Source organism: Suricata suricatta, chromosome 16 (genome assembly GCF_006229205.1).
Source record: "Suricata suricatta isolate VVHF042 chromosome 16, meerkat_22Aug2017_6uvM2_HiC, whole genome shotgun sequence".
NCBI classification, from domain to species: domain Eukaryota; kingdom Metazoa; phylum Chordata; class Mammalia; order Carnivora; family Herpestidae; genus Suricata; species Suricata suricatta.
Genome location: NC_043715.1, coordinates 57,780,807 through 57,807,308, shown reverse-complemented (window position 1 = coordinate 57,807,308; position 26,502 = coordinate 57,780,807). Strand labels below are relative to the sequence as shown.

At 49.9% G+C, this 26,502-nt stretch overlaps 2 long non-coding RNA genes across 4 annotated transcripts; one reads left to right on the top strand and one right to left on the bottom strand.

Moving 5' to 3' along the window:
- Positions 1 to 11,175: 11,175 nt before the first annotated feature.
- On the bottom strand, positions 11,176 to 15,790 carry LOC115280132. The gene is made up of 3 exons (XR_003903678.1): positions 15,701 to 15,790; positions 11,601 to 11,764; positions 11,176 to 11,471 (listed from the first exon to the last, which is right to left on the bottom strand). It is a non-coding gene; the product is annotated as an uncharacterized LOC115280132 (long non-coding RNA).
- Positions 15,791 to 15,954: 164 nt separating this feature from the next.
- Positions 15,955 to 25,186, top strand: LOC115280120. Of its 3 annotated transcripts, none has more exons than XR_003903662.1 (3): positions 15,955 to 16,493; positions 24,515 to 24,593; positions 24,703 to 25,186. It is a non-coding gene; the product is annotated as an uncharacterized LOC115280120 (long non-coding RNA). The 3 variants fall into 3 exon arrangements; XR_003903661.1 differs by having other exon boundaries at positions 24,496 to 24,593; XR_003903660.1 differs by lacking the exon at positions 15,955 to 16,493 and adding an exon at positions 24,229 to 24,392 and having other exon boundaries at positions 24,496 to 24,593.
- The last annotated feature ends 1,316 nt before the right edge of the window (positions 25,187 to 26,502 follow it).

Below are 26,502 nucleotides of genomic sequence, written 5' to 3'. Positions count from 1 at the left end.
GAGTGTGTATATGTAAGAGGATGGATACACAAGTGGGTGCACACAGGAGAACAGATAAACAGACTGCATGCACACAAGAGGAAGGACACAGAGTGTATGCACACAAGAGAATGGATACAAGGAGAGTATGCACAGAAGAGAATGGATACAAAGAATGTACGCTCAAGAGAAAATGGATAACTGAGTGTATGCATCAGAGGATGGGTACACAGGTGCAGGGTGTATGTGCAGAAGAGAATGGATACATGGAGTGTGTGCACATAAAGAATGAATACACAGGGGCACCTGGGTGGCTCAGTTGGTTGAGCGTCCAACTTCTGCTCAGGTCATCATCTCACGATTCATGGGTTCGAGCCTCATTCAGACTCTGTGCTGACCACTAGCTCAGGGCATGGAGCCTGCTTCAAATTCTGTGTCTCTTTCTTTCTTTGACACTCCCGTGTTAACATTCTGTCTCTCTCTGTCTCTCAAAAAAATAAATGAATGTAAAAAAAAGTTAAAAAAAAGAGTGAATACACAGTGTGTACACATAACAGAAAGGATACATGGAGTGTGTACACATAGGAAGATGGATACACGGAGTGTATGAACATAGAGGATGGATACATGGTGTGCACACAAGAGAATGGATACAGGGAGAGTGTGCATAAGGGAATGGATACACTGGGTTTTACCCACAAGAGAATTGATGCATGGGGTGTGTGCACACAAGAGAATGGATACATGGAGTGCATGCACACAGAGGATGGATACACGGACTGTAAACACAGAAGTGGACAGACATACGGAGTGTGTGCACACAAGACATTGGATACATGGACTGTATGCACACAGAGGATGGAATCAGGGAGTGTATGAACATTAGAGGATGGATACATGAGTGTTTGCACATAAGAGAATGGAAACACAGAGCGTGTACACACAAAGGAATAGATACACAGGGTGTATAAGAGGATGGATATACAAGTGTGTGCACACAGGACAATGGATACAGGAGTGTATCACTGAAGAGAATGGATAAACAGAGTGTACTCATATAAGTGGATGGATACACGGGTGTATACACTCAATAGAATGGACACACAGAATGTATGCACAAAAAATAATGGATACACGGGGTGTATGCACACAAGAGAATGGATACACGGAGTGTATGCACACAAGGGATTGGATAACGGAGTGTGTGCACACAAGAGGACGGATATACTGAGTGTATAAGCATAAGAGAAAGGATAGACAGAGTACGTACACATAAGAGAAATGATACATAAGTGTTTTCACATACAGAGTGGGTACACAAAGTGTGTACACACAAGAGGATAGATAATGGAGTGTGTGTACATAAGACATTGGCTACATGGAGTGTGTGCACACAAAAGAATGTATATATGCAGTGTGTGCACACTTGAGAATGGATACACGAAGTTTGTGCACTCAAGAGGATGGATACATGGAGTGTGTGCATACAAGAGAATGGGTACACGAAGTATACGCACAAAAAATGATGGAAATATGGAGTGTAGGCACAAAAGAGGACAGATACACAGAGTGTGTGCACACAACAGGACAGATATATGGAGTCTGTGCACACAAGCTGATGCACACATGGAGTGTGTGCACATAAGAAAATGGACACACAGACTATATGTACACAGAGGATGGATACAAAAGTGTGTTCACACAAGGGGATGGATACACGGAGTGTGTTCACACAAGGGGATGGATACACGGAGTGTGTTCACACAAGGGGATGGATACACGGAGTGTGTTCACACAAGGGGATGGATACGCGGAGTGTGTTCACACAAGGGGACGGATACGCGGAGTGTGAGCACACAGAGGACGGATACGAGGAGTGAGAGCACACAGAGGACGGATACTCGGAGTGTGAGCACACAGAGGACGGATACGAGGAGTGAGAGCACACAGAGGATGGATACGCGGACTGTAAGCACACAGAGGATGGATACGCGGAGTGTGTGCTCCTAACAGCACACTGTGTGACCATGTAAGGGAAATCAAAGCCTAGGTTTCAACACAAAGGCATCTCTCAAGTACAGGATTGTCACTTGGTAGGAGGTGGGCACAGGACGGCCGTGATCACACCTCTGAGCAGATGTTCTTCTTTGCAAGTGTCTGACAAGCGCTTCCTCCTGCTTCCTCCTCTGCTTGTGCGCAGCTCTCGGGTTTCTGCCTTTACCTTCCCTGGGGCAGCGAGGAGGGCGGCTCAGCGCCGGCAGGTCTGCAAGAATCAAATGCCCCCTCCCCTGATCCCTGTCCCCACAGTGAAGCCTGTTGTGTTAGTAAATGAGATTTGTGGTTCTTTCCTTCAGGAAGCATACAGACATGACAACCACCTGCTGGCATTTCTTTCTTTCTTTCTTTCTTTCTTTCTTTCTTTCTTCCTTCCTTCCTTCCTTCCTTCCTTCCTTCCTTCCTTTCTTTCTCTTTCTTTCTTTCTTTCTTTCTTTCTCTTTCTTTCTTTCTTTCTTTCCTTTCTTTCTTTCTTTCTTTCTTTCTCTTTTCTTTTTTCTTTTTTTTCTTTTCTTCCTTCCTTCCTTCCTTCCTTCCTTCCTTCCTTCTCTCTCTCTCTTTCTCTCTCTCCCTCCCTCTCTCTCTTTCTCTCTTCCTTTCTTTCTTTCATTCTTTCCTTCCCCATGCATGATTACCTCCACAGCCTGGAAAATTCCAGTCAGTTCCAAATGCTCCTTCCCCTCCCACACCAGCCAGCAGTTTCCATGGCAATGGGTAAGCCTGCAGGTATGGTGAACAAAGAAGAGTCCTGATAATAAAACCGTTTGGTGGGGGGATGGGCAGGGTTTCGGCACAACTGAGGCCTCCCCTCCCCCTGGCTGTGGCTCTTTCATTTCATAGCAGCATCCTGTGACTGAAAATCCTATGGCCCCCCCCCACCCCCAAGGACAAAAGTATGATTTGGAGAATCTAATTTACACAGGAAGGCTGCGGAGCACCGGGCCCGCAGGCATCTCCGATGGCGAAGCACAACGTGGCCCCTTGGTCCGGCAGCAGCAGCACCTGGGAACTTGCTAGAAATCCAAATTTCGGGCCCCAGCCCTGACTTTTTTTTTTTTTTTTGAGTTCCCCAGCCTGATTTTAATGTACACTCCAGGTGTGTCTGGTGCTTGTCAGGCTTGGAAACGACTGGCCTGCGTGGCTGACTGATACTTCCCCGGGGCTGGTCATGGGCCCATCATCTCCCACAGGCTGGGAAAGACCTTCCCGTGTGGCCCTCCGGTCCCTGGACGTTCTCCCTACAGGGAATCCCGAGCTAGCCCCTCTCTGCACACTCACATCTGCCTCCCGAGGCCGCTCATCTCTCTCCGGGTCCCAAACCAGCTCCCACGCTCCTCAGACACTCAGATGCCAAGAGGGGCCGGGACCACTCAGTAGGCTCAGAGTTTCCTTTTGGGGTGATGGAAACACTTTCCAGCTAAACAGAGGGGATGGTTGCACAGCATTGTGGCCCTAAATGTCACTGAATCATCCTCGTTAAGACAGTTAAATTTACGGCATATGAATGTCACCTCCATAAAATTATTAAAAAAAGAAACACTTCCAGTTCGATGTATTTCAAATTTGGTTGCATCATTTACAAGAAACCTAGTCAATCAGAAAGTTGGGTCATGATTCTCTCTAGACCAAGAGAAATAGACTCCAAGTAAGTCATGTATATAATTTAAAATTTTCCAGTAATCATGTCTTTAAGAAGAAACAACAATTAATTCTAATAACCGGGGTGTCTGAGTGGATCAGTCGGCTAAGCAAATGACCTTTGATCTCAGCTCTGGTCTCAATCTCAGGGTTAAGGGTTCAAGCCCTGGTGAGGCTCCACCATGGGTGGGCAGTCTACTTAAAATAATTTTTTAGGGACGCCTGGGTGTCTCCATCAGTTAAGCATCCAACTTCAGTTCAGGTCATGATCCCACAGTTTGTGGGTTCGAGCCCAATGTCAGGCTGTCTGCCGACAGCTCAGAGCCTGGAACCTGCGTCAGATTCTGTGTCTCCCTCTCTCTGCCCCTCCCCCGCTCATGTTCTTTCTCTCAAAAATAAATAAACCTAAAAATTTTGTAAAACTTTAAAAAATCTGTTTTAAATAACACATTAATCCTAATAACAATACATTTATTTCGCTCACCACTCCTGAAAATTGTCCTGGGAAAAACATGCACATCAAAGTTCACTTTCTCTCTCCATAGCCCTCTAGCCCACTGACTCCCCAAGCCTTATTGATTCTACCTCAGAAATAGGTTTTCCATTAGCCTGCCCTATTGATCTCTTCTTCAGGTCACTGCAAAAACAATCCTGGGTGTTTCTCCTTCGCAAAGGAAGATATTGTCAAGTCACCCCCTGTCCGATCCTTTTTCACTCGATTCCTGCTGGTCTTAGAAAAAATTCTACCCTCCTCACGACAGCCTACTAACCATGGCGACCCCTTGGGGCGCCTGGGTGGCTCAGTTGGTTAAGCGTCCGACTTCAGCTCAGGTCACAATCTCCTGGTGCATGGGTTCGAGCCCACATTGGGCTCTGTGCTGACCGCTCAGAGCCTGGAGCCTGCTTCAGACTCTGTGTCTCCCTCTCTCTCTGCCCCTTCCCTGCTCATGCTCTGTCTCTCAAAAGTAAAAAAATGTTAAAAAACCAAACAAACCATGGTGACCCCAGATTTTCTTTGTAGACGGATTTGGGGGTGCCAGCTACAATGGAAGGAGCTCTGTGGAGTTTTTCGTGAAGCTGGCTCCATACGAAGTTCGGAACCATTAGACTGAAGACCTGGCGCGGGCCAACATTTCTCTGTAAAGAGCCAGGTAGTGCATCCTGCGGCTGTGTGGGCCACGCAGCCTGACTCAACTAGCACTCCGCCCCTGGAGCGTGAGAGCAGACGCGGGCGAGGGGAGCCACTGAGCAGGGCGGTGTTCCAATAAAACTACTCATGGCACATCTCTCCATCCCCCCGACTGCTGGTCCCGGCCACCCCTCCATCACCTCTCCCCCGCACCCGCATCCTGCAGCCGTTTCCTCACTGGTCTCCTGTGTCCTCGCCAGCAGCAGAGTGGAATCAGCAAAGGGAAATGTGGTCGGCGCATCGTGCCGCTTTTTAGATAGACACTCAGCTCTTTATGAGAGTCTGTAAGCACACGGAACTCCAGAGCCTTCCCAGCGAAGGGGCCGGGCAGCCTGCTTCCGGGACCTGCCTTGGCAGCAGCCGCCTTCCACGACCCTCCGTCACACAAGGCGGCCGCTGGGACGCAGCACGCAACGCCTCTGAATGAGCGTATTCAGGGCCTTATGAAGCGCGGTCCAGAGGACTGAGGGCAAAAAAGTGCTCCTGTCTGAGTTACTATTCCAACGTTTGTGTACTTAGCTCAACAAACATGCCTGGAAGTAGACTGCCGTTACCTGCCAACATTTACAACCTTCATACCTCAGGACCCCGGCCACGCTGGGCATCTGAGCAGGCAGTCAAGTCACCTCAAAACAGGGACACAAGGCTTCTCCCCCCGCCTCAGAACACAAGAGTGACAGCCAGGACCCACCGATATATCTACAGACAGGCGGCTCGCGTTAAATATCTTTATGGTTTGGACCTGGACGCCCCCCAGAACGCACGGGGACACAACGGCCATGTTGTGCTGTTTCTGGGAAAACCGTTCCCTTCCTGAGTCGGTGTCAGTGTCTATAGAACTTGGACCCGAGCCTGGCACTCGAAGGTCATTAATCAGGGGGAAAGTCCACGGTAGGTGACCGCCCTGGGGTTTTATTTGGCAACTGGGACCAACTGACATCGTAACAGTTACTTTTAGAGAAGGTTTGATTTTTTTTCCTCAGAAATAATCGCCTCCAACAAAATCCTCCTTTGTGTTCAGTTTTGACCAGATCTTGCGTCTGGGAACTGGCTGCAGAGGGGCACTGGGCGTGTGTCTGAGCCGCGGCTGCGAGCGAGGGTCCGGAGCGCGGAGGAAGTGCCTTTGCTCACTTCACCACAGGACAGCACAGTGAACACTTAAAAAACTTTTTTAACCTTTACTTATTTTTAAGAGAGAGACAGAGCATGAGCAGGATAGGGGCAGAGAGAGAGGAGACACAGAACCCGAAGCAGCTCCAGGCTCCGAGCTGCCAGCACAGAGCCCGACACGAAGCTCGAACCCACGAACTGTGAGATCAGGACCTGAGCTGAAGTTGGACTCTCATCCCACGGAGCCCCCCAGGCACCCCCCACAGTGAACACTTCGATGACCATGGGGAGGGCAATATCCTGTTCATTTAACAAAGAAGCCAGTGGATATGAAAGAAGACATGAATACATCTGTCTCCACAGACACTGGAAAACCAGGTGCAGGGGAAAGCCCATCAGGAGTAAGGAAAACTATCACAAAACGTACATTCAAAACATATATACTTCTGAGCCCGCAGAGTGCCAAGCCGTCCAAGAAGGAGAAAAATCCTCAAAATGCAAATGCAGGCAAAGGGTGTGCATTCACAGCGGGACAGCAGAGAGGAGAGAACCAGGGTGTTGAAAAGGACCTCGTTTGAGATCCAAAAAACTGGACATCAAAACCAAAATGAGGGGCGCCTGGGGGGCTCAGTCAGTTAAGTGTCTGACTTTGACTCAGGTCATGATCCCACGGCTCATGAGTTTGAATTCCACGTCGGGCTCTGTGGGGACAGCTCAGAGCCTGGAGCCTGCTTCAGACTCTGTGTCTTTGGTTCTCTCTGCCCCTCCCCCCCTGCACTCTCTCTGTCTCTCTCAAAAACAAATAAACATTAAAAAATTTAAAAAACAAACAGCCCCCTAATGAGAGGCTGCTACTCCCATCAGACAGAAGACAGTGAGAAAAGATGTAACGTCCAGGGCTGTTGAAGATGTAGAGAGACGGGCACGGCCCCAGGCTCATGGTGGGCGGGGAGCGGCGCACAGCTTTTCCGGAGAACACAGGACAGCAGCTATCAGAGTTAGAGACAGAACCGAACACCGGAGCTCACGGCTGGTCTCCAAGAGTACGTGCAAAGCTACATGTCCACGGGCACCACCGTAACAGTCAAGAAACGGGGGGTGGGGGTAGAACGTTCAGGGCAGACACAAGCACACGGAATGTGAGGATGAGGTAGTGTTCACTCTCAGAAAAAGGCATGTCTTCCTTTCGAAATAAACTTCGTAGGGGCGCCTGGGTGGCTCAGCCAGTTAAGTGTCCAACTCTTGATTTTGGCTCAGGTCACATCTCCTGTCATGAGATCAAGCCCCATGCCGGGCTCTGCGCTGAGTGTGGAGCCTGCTTAGGATTCTCTCTCCCTCCCTCTGCCCCTCCCCGGCTCGTACTCTCACGTGCTCGCTCTCTCTCTCTCAAAAATAAAATAAAAATAAAAATAAATTTTGTGTTTGGAAGAACATTGAGTATCAAGATATACTTAATGGGAGAAACATGAGAAAAATAGAATCCTTTCTACAGATCAGAGTTCCTCAACCTCAGGACGTTCTGCACGGGAGGTAGCAGGCCTGTGCGCACCTGTCGGCTGCTTGGATCCTCCCCAGACTCTTCCCACTGGGTGCACCATGTACCTGCCCACCACTGCCGGCTGTGATGATGGGAAATTTCGCCAGCACGGCCTGCTGTCCTCTGGAGGAGCACACCGCCTCCTGGTTGAGGACCGCTAACACAGACCCGACCCCAACTGAGTCAGACTCATTCATGCACGCATGCATTCACTCATGCATGCTCGATAGCTGCACAATAGACATATGATGCGCGCTGCCTACGTAATCTAACGTTTCCAGTACTCCCATTAAAACACGTAAGAAGAGGGGCACCTGGGTGGCTCGGCCGGTTAAGTGTCTGACTTCAGTTCAGGTCGTGATCTCACGGTTGGTGGGATCAAGCCCTGTGCTGGGCTCTGTGCTGACAGTGTGGAGCCTGCTTGGGTGTCTCTTGCCCTCTCTGCCCCTCCCCCATGCTCTCTCTCAAAATAAATATCTTAAAAATTAAACATATTAAAAAACATGTGAAAGAAACAGGTAAAAATAATTGTAAGGATGCATTTCATTTAAACCAACTTATCTGAACGAATATCGTTCAACATGTATGCTGGCCACGTTTCAGGGGCTCACTGGCCACCCGTGAAGGGCTGGGCACTGAGCAGCTCTGTGCACCAAGAACTCCAGGAGACCTAGGAACACAGCGGGGTGAAAAAGAGCAAGCTTCCTGGATCCTGGAAACTTCCATTTTGGCAGGAGTAACAGATGTAAGCACCAACACGTGTAGCGTGAGGCAGTGGGAAGGGACCCAGCCACAGCGAGACAGGAGGCAACACAGGGGTGAGGAGAGCCTGGGAAGGGCGCAGGGGGGTGGTGCAGTGGGCTGGATGGTCCCGGTGAGGCCTGTCTCCAGGACTCTGTCCTCAGATTGCCAGGCCCCTGCTGAGGGAGGGAGGTTACCGCGGGGACCCCACCGCCCCTCCACAGCACCACACCCTGCCCCCCGGCTCTTCTCTCCCTCCCATCCTCCCAGCCTCCCGCCCCCCAGGCCTCCAGGCCTCTCGTCCTCCCATCCTCCTGTCCCTAAGATCTCCCAGCGCCACTGCACCCACCCACAGGCGGCACCAGCTGGAGGCGGAGCTGCACCGGGGCACCCACTGCTCTGGGGCCAACAACATCCTCCTCCCCAAAGCCTGCAAGGCCCTGCATGACACAGCCTGCGAGGTGCTCCCCCGGCACAGACACTATACAGACACGCACAGGGACACACAGATACAGACACACACACAGTCAGACTTGTAGACACACAGATACACATGCAGACACACATGTGGACACAGACACACGTGGACATGCAGACACACATGCAGATGCACGGACACACATGGACACACGTAGACACACACAGGTACACATGTGGACACGCATATACACACACAGACACCCATGCAGACATGTGCACCTGCACAGACACACAACAGGGACACACACACACATAGATATACATACACGCACAGACGCATAGACACACAGGGACACACATACACACATGCAGACACACACACAGACGCGCTCATGGACACACACAGATTCCGACGTCCTTTTATGCATCCAAGCCTCCACCCACAAGCCAGCCACTGCCTAGAGGATGGCCCAACCCTGTCTGGGCTTCCCTCATCTGCTCTGCCATGCCCTGTACAAACCCCATCTTAAATAATCAAAAAACTTTTTTTTTTTTAATTTTTGAGAGAAAGAACAGGTGAGCGGGGGAGGAGCAGAGAGAGAGAGAATCCAAGCAGGCTCTCCTCTGTCAGCTCAGAGCCTGATATGGGGCCAGAACCCATGAAGTCTTGAGCACACGCTCAACCAACCGAACCCGCAGGGAGCCCCAACTCCATCTGGAAACGCGCTGCTCCCGCCTCGCGAGGGTGTGCGCGTGCGCGCAGGGCGGGGCTCCTCCCGCTGCTTCACTGTCCTCTCCCGCAGTGCGGTAGGCGCTCAGCGGGCACGAGGTGGGTGTGCGCGGACACCTGCCGTGGGAACCCATCCCCGCTTCCGCGGACAACGGGTGTGTGCACCTGCACGCGTTCCTCATCTGTCCCTCTCTTTACAAAGTTAGCAGCCACACTCAAAAACGGGGGCTCGAAGCAAAACCTGCCCATGCGCGTGCACGGCAGTGCTGGTCCAGGAACCGGAAGCGCCGCAGCGCCGGCGAGGACGAGCGGACACACAGGACGCGGGCTGGCCGCACAGCCTCGTGGTACCCAGCCTCCGCAGCAGCCAGCACCCGCGGGGGCCCTCGCGACACCACGCCCAGAGGAAGAGGCTGGTCCGGAATGACCACACGGCGGAGGACTCCGTTTGTACCAGGGATCAACACGCCTACAGAGACGAAACCAGATGGGTGACTGCCCGGGACCGGCGGGCCGGGAGGTCACAGTACAGGCGGACTTTCTCTCTGGGGTGAGGAGCGCGTTCTAACATTGCTGGTGGTCACGCTGCTCTGCGAACGTACCAACCACGCTGAGCCGTCCTCCGTGAACACCACCTGCCTCCGCCTCTGCGTCTGGAATGCAAGAATTCCGTGAACCTGGTGTTCCCGCACACTGCGCTCAGCGCTGCACACCAGCAAACTAGTCTCCCAGCCGGCCCCCGGGCTGCGGTGACGTCCCCACTCCTGCTCGTCAGCGCGGCAGACCTGCCTGGGCTGTTTCCCTGGGGCAGAAAAGTGTACCGGGAGTCGGGGCCAGGGCAGTGCGTCCACAGCAGATACGGATCCGACCCTGAGCCTTAAGTTTTCCAGCGGCTACATTAAAAACTATTTTTAATTTTTTAATGTTTATTTATTTTTGAGAGAGAGAGACAGAGCACAAGCGGGGGTGGGGCAGAGAGTGAGGGAGACACAGAATCCAAAGCAGGCTCCAGGCTCTGAGCTGTCAGCACAGAGCCGGATGCGGGGCTCCAACCCACGGACAGTGTGATCATGACATGGGCCAAAGTCGGACACTTAACTGACTGGCCACCCAGGTGCCCCCCCAATTTTTTTAAACTTAAACAATTTAAAAGAAACAGGTCACGTTCATTTCAATAATGTATTTTATATAACACAGTGTCTCCAAAGTAGTATCATTTCAGTCCATCCTCCATATAAAAGACACCACTAATGTTTTACAGTATTTTTGTCATTTTTGGTCTGAGATCTAGAGTACACTTTAAACTTGTAGCTGAGCCTATTTGGAGTCTGGTAAACCACGTTTCAAGGGCTCCAGGGCCACCCGTGGTGTCAGCTAGAGAAGAGCCTCTTTCTCTACCCCCGAGGTTTCCCAAGGGGACCCTGCAAGTGACACCAGCCAGAGACAGGTTCACAAGACAAAAACACACAGAAGTTTATGAATGGTGCATTTCGCACTCACGCATGTGTACACACACAGAAGCACCCGAGGATGGGTGAGGAACCCAGGGGCTGCTCAGAACTCGGGTTTAAATATTAACAAAAGTTAAGGGTTCGTGGCTTCTGGGCTGCGGAAGCCAGTTCCGGAAGGGCGAGCCGAGGGCGGCGAACGGGGTAGCTGAGTGGGGGTTGCTCGCCCGTTTTGGGCAGCGCCTTCTCTGTGAAGAAGAGCAGTGAGCGGGAGACGGCGAGCTGGTGCCCGGGCGGTGCAGCTCTCCCTGCATCTGCCACTCTCCGCGGCAGCTCAAAAGAACCCACGTCCGAAAGAGGCACATTTTGGGGTGGCATATTCTGGTCCCCCTCGCGGCCACGCCCTGATAGTAGTGACTATATCCCATACCTCGCACACAGCAGTCTTTCATCAGTATGTTTTTAATGAAGAAATTAATTATGAAGAGACGGGAACATGCTTATGAGTTTTTTTTTAAGTAATCTCTACGCCCAGCTGGAGTGGGGCTCGAATTTACGCCTTTGAGATCAAGTCGCAAGGGTCCACCGACGGAGCCGGCCGCGTGCCCAGATCATGAGGCATTCCTAAACACGACAGACATCGAAACAGACCAGAACCCTGAGTGGTGTTCTTGTGCGTGCAAACCAGCGTCAGCCGCACTCCGCCCCACAGCCGTGTGGTGAGGCGGGTCACTTCGCGCCTCAGGACCTCACCTTCCTCGTGTGCAGGGGGGGGGGGGACAGGCCACCTCCAGCGTTTCCTCGGGACTCCTACCTAAAAGGTCTGTCAGCACGCAGCACAGCACCTGGTTCGCGACACTCATTCATTCAGTTCACGGCAGCACCGATGGCAGCCGGGCACAGATGCAAGTTCAAAACTTGAAGGAAACATTTAAAATGGAAAACTTTATGCTGGACTGACAGTCATTATGTATACCCAAAAAACCTCCACTTCTTCCTAGTTTTGATCGCTACAAAATCAGGTCTAAGTGATGAAAACAAAGAACTAGGGGAAAAACCAATCAGAAATGAGGCTGGGGTAAGATTCCACGAAAGGAGAAGCACACCCAAAACACTGTAACAGTTACAGCAGGGGTGCCTGTGGGAGAGCCAGGGCCACCCCGTTGTCCTTTGTAAAACCTTGGTTTGCAGGCATAGCTTGTTCGGAAACATGCTTGTACTCCAAAGCACTCATATATCAAAGCGAATTTCAAGAGCCGTTGGCTCCGTTGTGATCATGTGACGCTGGGCATCATGTCCTACTGTATTGCAAGGGGTCACTCGTTCATCGAGTTAAAATGTATTAGCAATGTTGGCGTGTCTTGAGGAACCCTCACAGAAGAGGCAGCTCACAATCCAAGGGTTTACCATGGTAGTGTGTTCTGTTACAACAAGCACAGAGTGATTCTGAATTAAAAACGAAACAAAAACTTTTGAATAAATGTATTAACTCATAGAGCCAACTGGTTCTGAATAAAAACACTGAGCTGATTTCTTTTGGTGTTTTGAACAGGGCTTTGTTTGCAATTTTTTTAATTAAAAATTTTTTTAATGTTTGTTTATTTTTCAGAGAGACAGAGAGACAGAGCACAAATAGGGGAGGGGCAGAGAGAGAGGGAGACACAGAATCTGAAGAAGCTCCAGGCTCCGAGCTGTCAGCACAGAGCCCGACATGGGGCTCAAACCCACAAACCACGAGATCATGACCGAGCCAAAGTTGGACGCTTAACCAACTTAACCCAGGTGCCCCTATTTGCAGTTTGTTAGCATGATTCTCAGGGAATCCCGCGGCACAGACATGAAAACCCTTGAAAATCCTGCCTATATTCCTAGTACTTAGGTCCCATATACTTGAATGGTCACAAAAGCTAGCAACTCAAGGGAGTACATACTTTCTGAAATCCTAAACAAGCAAAAAACTGGAGTTTTAGATGGCTTTCTATCTGTCAGAGTCTAAGAATAAATAATCAAATTCTACCAACTTCAAAATAGTAGCTACTTTTCCTGGGTCCATCCATCTGAAAAACTGGGGATCCAGACAAGCCATCTCTCTGTCAAACAATCAAGTCAAATTCAAAAGAAAGTTCTTAGGGTGCCTGGGTGGCTCCGCCAGTTGAGTGTATGACTTGGATTCAGGTCACGATCTTGCAGTTCACAGTTCAAGCCCCACGTCGGGCTCTGTGCTGACAGCTCAGAGCCTGGAGCCTCTTCAGATTCTGTGTCTCCCTCTCTCTCTGCCCCTCCCATTCACGCTCTATCTCTTCTCTCTCTCAAAACTGAATAATCACTTAAAAAATTAAAAAAGAAACTTCTTAACCTCTGTGACTGAAACCAGAAGAAACAACGATGCTTTTTTTTTAAGGGAACATGTACATGAATGTACATGAATGTATAATAATTTGAGAACCACTAAAGGTAGCCCCTGAATAAATAAAAACAAATACAAGTTTCTGTTTGCGTGCATGTGTGCATGTGTTAAAGAAAGAAAGTGAGGCACTAGGGTGGTAGTTGGTTAAGGATATGGCTATCGATTTTGGCTCAGGTCATATCACGGTTGTGGGATCGAGCCCCCGCATCGGGCTCTGCGCTGACAGTGTGAAGCCTGCTTGGTATTCTGTCTCTCTCTTCTCTCTCTGCCCTTTTCCTGCTTGTGCTCGCTCACTCTCAAAGTAAATAAATAAACTTTTAAATATATATATATATATATATATACACACACACACACACACACACACACACACAGTTATATGTTTATATATGTATATATAACAAAGAAAAGTTTGTTAGAACATGAAAATTGTAAAGCAAACAACTGAAGGGAAAAACAGGTTACATGAACAGGATGTGATGGAGAGTGGATTTAAGTCTGTTTACTGCAGGGCCGGAGGGGGGCCCTGAACGCTGGACACATAAGGCTGTGCATTCAAAAACATCACTCCTTGGCCTGATTCACTGCCATGTGCATGTCACTGGAGCAGCGGCTTGCTTTTATGCTGGGGCCAGTTTCCATGGCCCACAGATCTGCTGAGACTCTGTCTGATGACTGAACCTTGTTGCAAAGCCTTATCGACTTCTTTCCAAACAACCAAATCCAGATCTAGTCTCTGTTCCTTGGTATTTCTTTCCTTATCTTACAGGAAGTATATCACCCGTAGAGAAGATGCACATAGAGACACATCGAAACATTTTAAAGATAATTTGAAGACCAACACCCAAGCATGAGACATGCGATTTTTAGACATTTACCAGCTCCAAGTTGATTCACTGAAATCAGTTCTTCCAATAACCACTTTTTTTGCTGCACGGAGAATTCCCTAAATGGCCAAATTTACTGGGTTCATCTAGTCCCCACCCACCCCCACAAAAAACGTGTTTCTTTAACTCTTGCTGACAGGTGCAGCAATCCCATTTGGAAAAGAACTCCTGGAAACATCCGTGACATTTCAATGATTTCACCTGAGCTTTGTGTTTTGGTTCAGGGTCATTTACTTTTAGTGTAGGCTCACTTTCAGTTCAGCCGTTTCATCGTGGCCAAACTGAAGTTTGATGTGATCTGAGGATCTTTTTATATTAAAATGAGGACCTCTGGCTGAGATCTCTGTTGATCTGGAAAGTCAAGGATGTTACAAATGATAGGACAGGTCTCCCCTTTCCATGACTGTGTTTTGCCTTTTGAAGTTACCTTAACTGACAGGTTGTACTACCCAGCACGGTCACGTAGCTTTTCTGACAGATTTTAGACGTGTAAGAGACATCCTGTGCCTCAAATGAGGATCGCACCCAATGCGACATGCGATCTGGATGGGTTTGCAAATCGGGTTATGAAGCTGAGACAGATTTGCCCCGTGTGGAACGAGAGCTAAAGCAAAACCAAAATTAGTTTCAATGGACATGAAACCAAAACGTCAAAAAAAGAAAAAAAAAAAAGAAAAAGAAAAGAAAAAAAAAGTTACTCCTGAAGCGGAGATGAGTTTACTGTGAACTGGTGGCTCAGTAAACTGTCTTTCTGACACTTACTCCCGGAGCCCTCCCTCTCCCTGAATGCTACGCCATCCCCGGACACCTGCTCCAGGATGTGGGCGGGGCTTCCTCTCGCTCCTGTATCAACCAGGCCTGCCGACCTCCCAGCGCGCTATGACAGCCCAACGGTAAAAAGTGCTTTCTCGGGGCGCCTGGCGGCTCAGTGAGCTGAGCATCCGACTTGGGCTCAGGTCATGATCTTGAGGTCCAGGAGTTCAAGCCCCACGTTGGGCTGTGTGCTGACATCTCTCTGTCCCGTTTTAGGCAGCACTCCTGCCCCAGCCCCTCCCATCCATTCTCTCCCGAACTCTCTGGTATTGGGCTTCAGCTCCTGCCCACGCTGACCCACTCCCGTCTGGCTCTCCAGGGTCCCCCACTTTGTAGAAACCAGCGTTGGTTCTCAGTCTGATCCATGGAAGTGCGGAGCCCATCCTGCACTCGCAGCCCTCTCTGCACCTGGTTCCCATGCCCTGTGGACCCCGGCTCTCCTCCCGAGGCACTGAGCTCCTCTGCTCGGGCTTCCTCACCCCTTCCGGAGGAGTGCTGGGTGACCACGGAGGCAGAGGCTGGGGCGGAGCAGCCGCCACCCCTGGGAGATGCGCCAGACAGCCTCCAGGAGGGACGGACCCCTGCCCACAGCTTGCCTGTGGACTTCCAGACTTCAGGGCCGTGACATTCATCTCAGTTGTTTTAAGACACGGGGTTTCTGGCAATTCGTTACAGCGCCCTAGGGAACCAATATCCTCCCCAAACTGGAATCTTCATCCCAATTCTCTGCTAAGCTCCAGACTCACGCAGCCAACTTCTCATAGGTCTTCATGTCCACGCAGGCACCTCCCAGAGACCTCAAAATTGCCATCACCGAAATGGGACCCTTGACTTCCTCCTCCCTCTGCTGTGGACTGAACGTTTATGACCTCACGACAGTCATCTGTGGAAGCCCCTGCCCCCCTCTGTGATGGTGCTGGGGGTGGGGCCTCTGGGAGGTGAGCAGGTTTGGATGAGGTCATGAGGGTAGAGCCCCAGTGATGCATCAGTGCCCTTTCGAGAAGAGGAAGAGGGACCAGGCCTTGCGCTGTCTCCGCCTTGTGAGGACACGGCCAGGAGGCAGCCCCCTGGAAGCCAGGGAGAGAGCTCTGACAGGGGCCCAACCTGCTGGCCCCGCCGTGATCTTGGACTTCCAGCCTCCAGAACAGTGAGAAATACATGTCTGTCACTCAAGTGACCCAGCCCGTGGCATTCTGAGACAGCAGCTCAGGGTCTCAAGACGCCCTGCTGTCCCTGCAGTCTCCCCGCCACCCTAAGTGACAGCCCCGGGGATCCAGCTGCGGGGCCACCGCGACTTCTGCCCCTCACGCCCCCGGTGCAGTCGTTAGCCCACCTTGTTGGCTTCTCTGTTTAAATGTATCAAGGTTCCTACCAGTGCTCCCTCCTCCTCTGGGGGGGGCGCCATCTTAGTCCGAGGCCCCAGCCTCTCCCACCCGGGGCCTCCAGCGAAACCTCCCAGCTGTCCTCCTGCTCCCGGTCCCCACTCCCCACGCAGGCGATCCCTCCGCACCGTGGCAGGGCTGCCTTTCCAAATTGCAGGTAAGACGTCCCCAGAACAAGACATGGTGTTTAGAACAAGACGGCTGTGCTCAGAATTAAATGCAGACTCGTCACTCGTGCCTATGAGGTCCTGGGTGAGCTGTGCTGGTCTCCAGTCTGCTCGGACCTCACCCACTGTTTGCTGGCCCGCTCCGTTCCCGTCACCCAAACCCCCTTCCACTTCTAGAACACACTCTACGTCTCCACATGGAGCCTCCGCCCGGCTGTCCTCTCTGCTCTACCCCAGATGTTGCCATGGCAGAACTGATCACATCCTTCAGGGCTCAGCTCGGCTGTCCGTGCTTTGGGGAGGGGGGAGGCTTCCGACTCTGCACAAATAGCTCTTCCCCTCTCCTCTACACCCCTCTGCTCTGGCTGGCTGACATGTTGCGTTACATTGTCATTTTGTTACATACGGTGGGACTGGGTACAGGGTGCATTGTGTCATATTGTGTTATTAGAGTGTATTTATATTGCATGATCATATGCTACATGATTGTATATTATTACATACAGTGTAGTGTGTTGTACATTATATTGCATATTATACACATTTTACTACATACAATATTACATATTGCATTATATATAACATTATATTGTTACGTTACATATTATATCACATTATGTATTGTATTATGTGCTATTTTATTACATATTACATTATGTACTGTATCACATATTATACTATGCTATATACTATATTTTATTATACCATGCTGTATTATGTTATTTGTCTGCCTTTTCTTACCACCTTACACTACATGTTTTTATGACTGCCTAATGTGGCACCCATACTACTAAGTAATATATATTTATTTGTGTGTTTCTTGCCTGTTTCCTCCACTTGACTGGAAGCCCCATAAAGACAGGAACTTCTGCTGTTTTACCATTTTAATCTCAATACCAGAACTGCACCTGGTAAAGAACAAACACGTGCTAAGGGAAACCGATTCAATAAGTAAAATGTGTCAAACTGATTTTCTAAGACAAACATTGGGATGAAGGAGCAAATGGGGAAGGTTTAAGAATCTGATCATTTGGAGCAGTGGCTCTCAGTGAATCGACACTTAGGAACAAGTTACTTTGGGGACAATGATTTCCCCAAAAGAGGTGTTAAAGGGAAAGTTCTGGTGCAGTGCCGAGTTGTAATAGGTATCAGATGCCAATGTGCATTGCGATCCAAACGACCCAGTAGAAATTTCTAACTGAGTGACTGCGGATGGAATTGATTCAGGTCAGAACTGACATTCAGGGGATGTAATCTTCCCTGGCCAGAAATACCGTAGGCATGGAGTAAAAATGAACTGAAAGGGGTACCTGGGTGGCTCAGTCAGTTAAGCATCTGCCTGATTTTGGCTCAGGTCACAATCTCACAAGATTGAGCCCTATGTTAGGTTCTGTGCTGGACATGGAGCCGGTATGAGATTCTCTCTCTCTCTCTCTCTCTCTCTCTCTCTCAGCCCCTCTCCCCTGCTCGTGCTTTTTTTTTTTTTTAATGTTTTTTATTTATTTTTGAGAGACAGAGAGAGACAGTGCGAGCAGGGGAGGGTCAGAGAGAGAAGGAGATACAGAGTCCAATGACAGGCTCCAGGCTCTGAGTTGTCAGCACAGAGCCCGATGCAGGGCTTGAACCCACGAACCGCGAGATCATGACCTGAGCCGAAGCTGGACACTAAACCAACTGAGCCACCCAGGCGCCACCTGCTCATGCTTTCTAAATAAATAATAAAGTAAAGAAATGAATTTCTTCTCCACTGAACAACCACCTGACAGCAGAAACGAAGGAGGGCGATGGAAAGCCCCTCGAGCCCCTGGAAAGACACAGTCTGATAAAACCCCGTGCCCTGATCAGAGCTGGATAGGGATCGGCAAGGAGTGTGCAGAATTAAAACAGGTCAGGCAGAGAGGATTAAGGAGCAGTTTCAAGTAAATAATGAGAAGCGCTGCACCAGGCCACGGGCTGCTCAAGCAGCAGACGAAGAAAGATGCAGAACACCAAGCAAGTCTTGTCACACCAACTTGGAACACTGAAGGGAAATTAATATTCTTTATTAAAAATACCTAATATCTTTATAATTAAAAATACAAACAGTAAAAGAGAAACATTTTTAAGAAATCAACTTTCTAAGTCCTATAAAGCCACTTTGAATGGTATCCTAAGTCTGAGATGATTTATCCCCTCCTCGTTTGGAATTTGTTAGCACACACCCATCGCAGTATGAACAAGAGACTTCCACGGCCGCCTTATCTCTGCCCGAGAGCATCAAACACGGTGACAAACTGCAGACTCCCAGAGCAGACACCCTAATAAACGACCCTCCTGTAGGAATTTGCCCAGAGGGACATTCTGATGTTGTAAACAACATAAACGGGATGATCCAAAGCCAACAGAATTACCCATCTCCCACACATCAATTTTCTTCTCCCTGTCTAGCTTTAAAAAAAGAAAAGAAAAAAAAGAAAGAAAAAAGAATAAAAGAAAAGGGAGCCTTTATCAGTTGGAGGACAAAACCAAATACTATTAGGTAAGGTCTTATTCATTGTGACTGGTGATTAACAAACAGAAGAAAAAAGGTTTGCTTTTTACTTTTATGGAACACATGAGGGCATATAAATTAGTTCAAAATAATCGAACCTGGCACATGAAAAAATAAGAGCAAATACTGGTTTATGTCACTTTTTAAGAAGGAAGGGAAAAGAAAACAAGGTTGTCAGAACCTGAAAATTAGAGACACTGACTAAAAGCAGGTCCGGCGAAATAACTGCAGAACAGACTGTGCGTGTCACTCTGTTTACCGTCAGGAAGTAGATGTCTCCCAAATTCTGACCACATGGCACCGTGGCTCCAAGAGCGCCGTTCCCTTGCTTAATTACGCCGCGATGTATATATTTCTTGGAATCCAACCTGGTCTTGCAGCCGAGAGGGAAAATCCCATCGTAGGCTGATGAGCCCCGATGCGCCTCTGGAAACCGCCACGTGTTAGGAGTCCCACTGCTCCGTCTGGATTTGCACCGACCTCTAGTCCGCCATCCTGGCGCAAACCCATTCCCCTGCACTCGGGTCACGTGCCACTGAGGCTGCCCTTCCTGGCCATTCTCCAGGCTGAGGAGGCGGGGAGATAATCTGAGCGGTGACAGATGGAAGGACGCAGACCGCCTGCTGGCCCCTTGTGCTTGGCGAGGCGGTCAGCAAACCAAACCTCGAAGTTCCCCTCGGCAGTCAGGCCCAGGGGGAAAACGCAGTCGCTAGCTGTGCTGGCCGCTCGAAAACGCGCTTCGGAGGCGTGTGGGCCTCGCAGATGGGGCCCCGGAAAGGATGACATTTAGGGCACGAGGGCTGAAACAAGGAAGCGGAGCATGGTCACCTCGCTCAGCCTCAGCTGGGAGCGGTCACGTGGAGGGACCTCCACTTCTTGCCACTCTGCCATGTGCACCAATGACTGGAAACTCAGCGAGCGGCGATTTGGGGGTGGAATCTTGGCGAGTGGGCCAATCCGCAAACACAGAGGCAGCCAGGAAGGAAGACGGCCTGCCGTGGGTACTGGTGACCGTCCCTGGAGAGGGCGGCCAGGCAAGCGAGGCACGGACGGTAGGAAAATTCACTGTCTAATGGGTATTCTTGTCTCCTTTTCTGATCTTTGTGTGTTGGGTGCGTTTACTTTGTACTCAAAGGAACTTCAAGAAATTGCAACAGCGACAACACTTCGCAGCCGTAAGAACTCCTGCGGTCTGTAGAAAGGGGAGGAGGGCATCTCCCATCAGTGGATGGTGCTGAGGGTTCAAGACCACTGAGGAAAAGGCCAGGCATGTGGTAGAGAAGAGTGTATAAATTCCCTTCCCACTCTCCCCCAGGCCTTGACCCTGAAGGTGAAAAGTCTTCCACTGTCCATGAAGGACAGAGCCTTTCTGGGTTCTGTGACCTTGTTCATCCTCTACTCTTTCTTTTCTAACTGTCCAGGCACTCTGGTTGCCTATTCAATATCCATCTCCCTCTCCCTCTCTCTCTAAGTAATAATAAACTCTGATTTTGTGTAGCACGGCCATATGGCTCAGTTAAAAATACCTACCTCTCCATAAATCTCTTAGAGCTGCATGAATGGGGCAGGTGAGCCACTTCTGGCCAATGAGACAAGCAAACACCATTTTGGCTTCCATTCCTGAATACAAAGCAAACCTTCCGGAGGAGGAGGCATTGCCCTTTCCCCCTGCTTCGTGCCTAGAAGGTGGATGTGATGTCCGGAAGTGCAGCAGCCATCTGTGACCATAAGGAAGACAACCTTAGACTATGAAAGGTGAGGAAGGAAAAGAAAATGGGCCTGGGTCTTTGATGAAGCCGTTGAGTCGCAGTGCTTCATCTGCAGTTACGGAAGAAGAAGAAAGCCCTTGCTCATGCAGGTTACTGTGGTAGGTTTATCGCACACACACCGCTGAGGTCAGCCTGGACTCGTATTGCTTCCAGCAGAAGGATGTGAGGGGCCGGGTCAGCCTTCCTCATCTTCCTTCCTTCCAAGGAAACTCAACTCAGGGCACAGCCCAGCCACAAATACCACAGGAGATGTGCAGCTCTCTCTCAGCCCCAGCCCCAGTACCACGGACTGATGGACCTCGGAACCCTTGCTCTCAGGCCACTGCCCCCAGCCTGCCACCCCAGATGGACGTCTCTTAATCCCTGTTTTGAATCCTGGTTACTGGAAGGACCAGAGGACTAGCTTCGCACGGGGTGTGGTGAGGATTCTTGAACATCAGCGGGCTTCCAGCCGCTTTACTGGGAGGAGAATGTGCTGACCAGGCGATGCCTCCATCCAGAGGGGCTTAGCGGTTAATCATGTCCTTGGACGCAGCTGCCTGGATACACGTGTGTGCACATGATCTTGGCAGTCTTGACTTGTTCTTAGCTGAAAACTATCAGCAGGGCTGTGGGCTTTAATGTAGCGAGAGGAAGCTGGGCGTTTTAGGTTTATCCGACACACTGTGTGGACGTCTCCTACGTGCCCAGCACGGTTCTAAGCAGTGCCGATCAACAGCGATCCAGCGGTCAAAACTCCCTCACTTCATGCCTGTGATGCCGTAGCAGGGGAAACAGAGAATGCGCAAAGAGATGGAGGCAGGGGTGAGGTCAGGAGGGGTGGCGAGAAGCAATGGAGCTGGGGAAGGAGCTCGAGAATGGTGAAGGGGCTGTTCTTTAGGGACAGGCGAGTGGGGAGCTGTGTGGGGAGATGGCATTCCGGCAGAGACCTCGAAGAAGCAAGAGAAGACAGGATCACCGGACTCAGCAAACACAAATACGGGACACCCCAGCCCAGCTGGATTTCGAGTAAACAAACGCGTGTTCTACTGGGGACACGTTGATACCGTAGAACGATTTGCTACACCGCCACCACAGGACACCGGGGTCTGGTGAGCCACTAAAGAAGGACGTGACATACACACCACACAGCCAGCCGCTCTGCCCGCGTGAAACTCAGGCATTCCCCCAGGAGAGGAGGAGACTTGTGTCTGCACAATGACGCGAATGTGAATGTTCGAGGCTGCCCCAAATCCCCACTCCTGGCCAGACCTCTTTCCTCAACTCCTTTTTTAGTTTATTTTAATGGCAGCAAAATATGCATAACACAAAACTTACCACTGTAACTGTTTTTAAGCGCACGGCCCAGGGGTACTGAACACATTCATGAAATGAAAGGCCCTGTGCCCAGGAGACGATGCGCCCCATTCTTCCCTCCCGGGCCCTGGCACCCACCATCCCTCTTTCTGTCTCTATGAATTCAGGTACCCTCAACCCCTCCGGTGAGTGCAACCATACGGTGATAGTCTCGTGTGGCTGGCCCACCGCACCTAGTGTCACGTCTGGAAGGTCCGTCAGTGCTGTAAACACGTGGCCGAACCTCCTTTTCAGGGCTGGACAGAGGCCCACCGTACGCACAGCCACACGCTGCTTATCCTTCGCCTGCCCACGGATGCCTGGGCCACGTCCACACTTTGCTGACTGCAAATAACACTTCCGCGAACGTGGGGGTGCACACTCCTCTCTGCATCCGTTTCCCATGTCTTTGGACACACACACCAGAAGTGAAACATTTGGGTCACTTGGTAATTCTACGTTTGACTTGCTGAGGAACGGCTAGACTGTGTCCTTCTCAGTTCTGAGCCTGGGAAGCTCCAGGCCAAAAGTGGCACTGCCCCCCTTCGCCCCTACCCAGAGCTGCCCCTCAGCATCTGCATCACCATCCCTTCAACCACAGGGTCATCCCTGGTCCCCTCCTCCCTCACCCGGCAAGCAGCCAAGCCCCGTTGCTTCTGGCCAGAAGCGCCTCCTCTCCTGCCCCTTTCCATCGCATCCTTTCCAGAACTGAATTTCTGAATTTCTCTCAGATCCATCCATGTCTTCTTATCGCCATGGCTCCCAGTTGAGCCTGGTCCACCTGCCCCTGGCTCTTGCGTAACTGACAGCCAACAGCCCCCTAAAGCCTTCCTGAACCTCCAGTTATAACTGCCAGTCTCTTCTCCTGCTGCGTGTTCAAATGGCCCGGGCACGTGATGAGCCTTCAAAAATATTAGCACCCCTACCTATCCAAGCACCCACCCCTCTCTCGTCTGTCCGACATCACACTTATGTATATCTCTCTTACGTCAGCAACTATATAATATCCTTACACAAGTAAATACATAATATCCAGAAACACACATACTTCTCTGTGTGTGACATAGTTGTGTGAGAGAAAGAAAGAGATTCATATAGAAAATGCTTAAAAATACTGATGTTAGGGAGGTAGGATTACGATAGTTTCTGAAAGGTATTTTTAAAGAATTTTTAAAACTCTTTAAAAATATTTTCTTATTTATGTCGAGAGAGAGGGAGAGAGGGGGAGGGCACGAGAGCAGGAGAGGGGCAGAGCGGGACCTAGATGATCAAGCTGGCTGTGCGCGGTCAGCAGAGCCTGAAGTGAGGCTCAATCTCACAAACTACGGAATCACGACTTGAGTCGAAATCAAGAGACGGACACTTAGCTGACTAAGCCCCCCGGTGTCCCTAAAGATTTTTTTTAATTAAAAAAATAATAATACAAAATCTTTGAGAAACTTCAAACTCTACAGAAACACGGAAAGAAAAACTATGGAAATATGCCACCCCCTTCTCGCCATTCCACAGAGCCAATGCTAATTTTCTTGGTTTTTTTCCTGCTTGAAGTTTTTTGCACAAGAGGATATATGTGCACACACACATGTAGTTTCTGTTTTATAGGGAAGAAATCATATTCTATATGCTGTACGGCCACTTTACTTTCCTTGCTTTTTGAACCAACAGTCTATCCTGCACACTTTTTATCCCACAATGCCAACCACTACCACTATTTTTGTTTCCTTCCAGAAATTTTGTGTATACAAATATATGAGTAAATCAGGTAAGTATACACATACACACATTTTAAAAATAGGATCAAATTCAGACTCTACATACTGTTTACCAACAGGATTTTATTTTTCTCGTTTAATGTGTGTGTGTGTGTGTGTGTGTGTGTGTGTGTTTAAGAGAGCGCAAGCAGGGGAGGGACAGAGAGACACACACAGAATCCAAAGCAGGCTCTAGGCTCCGAGCTGTCAGCAGAGAGCCCGACGCGGGGCTTGAACTCACGAACCGCAAGATCATGACCTGAACCGAAGTCGGATGCTTAACCGACTGAGCCACCCAGGTGCCCGCTTTTCTTTTTTTGACTCAACAGTGTGTCCCAGACAACTTTCTGTGCCCAAACGCACACAGCTCTGCATTAAGCCGTCAGACAGCATGTCACGACATCACAACAGGGCTGTCACATAGCTTGTTCTGTTGCTCCCGTATGGACAGACCCACCAGAGTAGCTGCTCATTCTGCCGTTCTCAACTACCACGTGCGCTGCCGTGAGTCCTGTAGGATTAACTACTAGAAATAAGTTTTCTGCCTCAGGGTTTACGCACATTCAAAATGTTTTGTTGGTTTCTTTTTAAATATTTTATTTTTAAGTAATCCCCACACTCCACAGAGCTCGAACTCAACCCCGAGACCAAGAGCTGCACGACCCTCCGACGGAGCCAAGCAGGCCCCCCACGTTCAAACTGTTGGTAAGTCCCACCGAATCCCCCTTCAAGAGGTCATGCCCGTAAACCCTCACTCACCGTGTCTGAGCGCCCCGGCCTTTATCAGTATTTTAATTTTTGGATTTGTCTGAAGGTGAAATCTGGCATTGTGGCTTTTGGATGTGTGTTCCCAAATCGACCAAGACGTTGAGGCTCTCCCGCTAACTTTGCTGACCTTCTCTCCTCTCATTCGCCTATTTACCACTTTGCTCTCGTGCTTCCCCGCAACGTGGAGGGCCTGCCCCTGTGAGCCTACACTTCCTTCAGGGCCGGTCTCCATCTCCCCTCTCTACACAAGCCCAGCCTGCAAAGGATTAAAATCTAAAACATCAGAAACAGAATGTGACAAAATGGCCACGTTGGAGAGTCAGAGCGAAAGCTGGCCTGAGTGGGATCTCAGGAGTGAAATGTGCCAAACAGCCTTGAAGCTGGGGATTAAAGTCTTTCTTCCATCTGGAACCTGGCGTCTACAAAACAGTGACCACATTGTGAGCCTGCCCAGAAAGAGCGCCGGGTTGCCAGGCTACCCTGCGATGTATATATGGCTTGGCAGCTGGCCTGGCTTTGTAGCTCAGAGGAAAATTCCAGGGTGGGATGCAAGCTGAGGTTCCAAGGACAAAGGGGCCGAAGGCTTTAACCCCTTCTTTTCAGAGAGCTCGAGCTGAAGGGCCTTCTGGGCCCAGGTAAGCCTGGCCAGGTGGTCAGATTTCCAGGCTCTTCGGTTTTGCTCTTGGCACAATGGACTTAGCGAGACCCAAGCTGGGGACAGGCTTCCAGCACCCGGGAGGCTCATGACCCCCCTGGCCCTCCCGGGACCCAGCCTCTGGAAGAGCGGCTTCCTATTCAGACATGTCCAGGCTCAGACACTCACTGAGCCCCAGAGTTTTGTGGCTCTGGGGTGCTGGCCACCACCAGCTCAGCACAGGTCTCTGGTCAGTGAGCTGAGGGTAACCGGGCTTGGCTGGGCTGCGCTGAACATCCTACCGGAGTAGGAAGGGGATGCGGAACCACCGGGCCTCTGCTCCCTCCTCCGCTTCCTCTCCGCACCCTCACGAAGGCTCCGCGCCCCTGCGGACCCTGGACCCTCGCAGCTTCAGCGGCGCCACACCTGCTCATTCCGCCTGTGACTTCGCTCAGGCCTCCCGGGACGTCCAAAGAGGCGTTTACCAGGCCTGTGCGGTTCTGCCTCCAGCTCCCGCCGCTCCCGGGCTCTGGCCTCACTGGTCTTCATCTGGGTCTTTGATCACGTCAAGACCATTCCTGCCTCAAGTGCTCGCTTCGGCAGCACGTATACTAACATTGGAATGAGTTCTCTGTGTGCAATCTTTCATTTATGCATGTGAGAGGGTTTTCGTTTTTTAATATTTTTACATTTAGTACTTGTTTTGCTTGTTGGGGGAGTTTGCTTATTTAATACATTCAGTCAAGGACAGAAATTACATGCTGGTTTTCTTTTTCCCCATAGGAAGTGTGTCTTGGGTTTTTCCCTTATTATTTTCTTTACTTTTTTCTTTTTTTTTTCCTCTTCTTTTTTTTCGTGGTGGGGGTGGTTATGTTTAAATGAAGTTGCTTTCACAGCACCAAAGACTTAATCATCCATTTCCTACATAAAAGGTAGCTACTTTATGCATGGACCTCAAGTATATTGTAGTATAGAGGTGGAATTTAAGCAAAGGTATTAAGCAGGCTGTGTTGTAGCTTATGGGCAAGTAATAAATTGTATCATGTATCTTGAATGTATCATAGATAAGCTGCTATATAACGATCACCACTTCAGATAGCTGTGAAATTAGGTGATTAACTAGTTGTTACTTAACCTTCTAATTTCTGTATAAGTCTAATTACATGAAATAGAAGTTGGGGTTTTGATTTTTTACTTTGCTTTTCTGTTTGG